Source organism: Manis javanica, chromosome 14 (genome assembly GCF_040802235.1).
Source record: "Manis javanica isolate MJ-LG chromosome 14, MJ_LKY, whole genome shotgun sequence".
NCBI lineage: Eukaryota > Metazoa > Chordata > Mammalia > Pholidota > Manidae > Manis > Manis javanica.
In genome coordinates this window covers 68,066,799-68,069,066 of record NC_133169.1, presented here as the reverse complement: position 1 = coordinate 68,069,066, position 2,268 = coordinate 68,066,799, and the positions used below count along the sequence as shown (strand labels likewise).

General features: G+C 37.2%; 1 pseudogene; it reads left to right on the top strand.

Annotated features, from left to right (window-relative positions):
• The first annotated feature begins 1,126 nt into the window (after positions 1-1,126).
• Positions 1,127-2,060, top strand: LOC140846057 (olfactory receptor 5A2-like; annotated as a pseudogene).
• Positions 2,061-2,268: the final 208 nt, after the last annotated feature.

Genomic DNA, 2,268 nt, shown 5'->3' with positions numbered 1-2,268 from the left:
ATGAACACAATTGTCTCTACATTTCACTCAACATATTTTTTATTGTGATATAGGAGATATCAAGTAGTATCTTTACATCAAATAATTTTTTGAAATATTAAAATTATATTTTACATATACAAGAAATCTTTTATTATGAGCCCTAAGAAATTTTTTCTGCTACACTTTGCATTTATCATCTTGATACTTGGCACTAAAGCACATGTATACCTGACTGTACCCATTGGAATCCTTTTCTCTTTAACGACAAGATTTCTAATTATTTTTTATTGTGGTAACACAACAGAACAACAGTTTCAAATATTATAAAGTTAATATATTATAAACACTTAAATATTTGGAAAGTGGGTAGATCTCATGTTCTGTTCTTTCACAGTAACCAAGATATAGAAACCACCTCACTGTCTGTGAAAGTTTATTTGTTTGACTATTTCTCCTAAATGTAGGAAAAGAGATGAATGCAATGATTCTAAAAACAAACAAACCAAAGATTAGGAATGTTAATATTTATAAACAAAATATTTTCCATACAGATTTTAAATCCTACTCTGTGCTACTGTTTTCTAGAGATAGTGTTTGCTCATGTCTCAATCTCCCACCAAACCATAATTGATGCAATAAATTAGGGATCTTGAAGATAAAATTTTAAAAAACATTCTGTGTTGATTAGCAAATAGTATGTCCTAGTATCTCCATTCTGTGAGGCATAACAACTCCCATGCTCTTCTGGCTTCGGATATGAGTTGTCTACATATTTCATCACCATCCTCTAGTCTCCAGGAAGTAAATTCCTCAGTGATGGGACAATAACAGGAACATATTTTATTTATTGGTGTGGACTTACCATTAAAATCAACCTGCTGAGTTCAAGACCTGCCCCGCCATTTAAAGTGATATAAGTGTAGGAAAATCACTCCCACAGTTTCTTCATTTGAAGTGTATATTCTTTAAATATTTACCTTTGAGATTTCTTTTATAAATTGAGTGAGCTAATCCATGTGTAAATTTTAATTTTTACTAATACTAGAAGTCTATGATCATAATTAAAAAAATGATTACAAATGTATCCCATTCTTGCTCATCTATTATCTGGGCTTTGTTGGTTCCAGATCGGAGAGGATGAGCTATGGAGGTGACAGACCAGACCACAGTGACAGTTCATTTTTCTTGGATTTCCTGGTATGCTCTACCTGAGACTCACATTGTTTGTGATGTTTCTCACTGTGTATCTGCTGTCCCTCATGGCAAACACCCTCATCATATTCATGCTGTGATGGAGCCCACAGTCCAGATGCCCATGTCCATTTTCTTAGGAAATCTGTCCTTCCTGGAGATCTGGTACACCACATTCACAGTACACAAGCTGCTGGACACCTGCCTGTCATGAGGTGTCACCATATCTGTGTCTGGCTGTATAGCCCAGTACTACTTTTTATTCTCCATGGGAGCTACCGAGTGCATCCTCCTGGCAGTGATGGCCTATGACCAGTACCTGGCCATCTGCAACCCTCTAAGATACTCAGTGCTCATGAGTATTCCAGTGTGCCTGCAGTTCTCTCTTGGATCTTGAATTGGTGGCTTCATTGCCCCTCTTCTATCTACCATACTTATCTCTCATCTGAACTTCTGTGGCCCCCAGAAGATCAACCATTTCTTTTGTGACTCAGACCCCATTTTTAAACTCTCTTGCTCAGATACATTCTTGGTGGAGGCCTTGAGCTACACATGTAGCTCTGTTGTGATTCTCAGTTCTTTTTTTCTCACCATGTCCTCCTATGGACACATTGTGGTCACAGTAATCAGGATGTCTTCCCAGGAAGGTTGGAGAAAAGTTTCTCCACCTGTGCCTCCCACCTTACTGTGGTCACCATCTATTATGGCACCATCATCTTTGCCTATGTCCGCTCCCCTGCCAAGTACAACTTCACCAGTGGTAAAGGGTCTCTGTGTTCTACTGCGTGGTCACCCCATTGGTAAATCATCTCATATACACTCTGAGAAACAAAGATGTGAAGAAAGCCTTCAGAAAGTTTCTAGTACAAAACAGATTGCCCATGTAGGGGATTTGGGAGACCAACTAAAATAAGTAATTTAGAATGGATTCCCATACCACATTTGCAAACAGTAAGTATTGAAAAGTACATTAGGAAACTGATACCACCTATTATGGACACTTCTCTCACTTTTCATATTGATTTGTATCATCTTGAAATAGTTATCCTATAATTAATGTATTTAAGAATGTTTTAGCTTAATGGCAAAGTTACA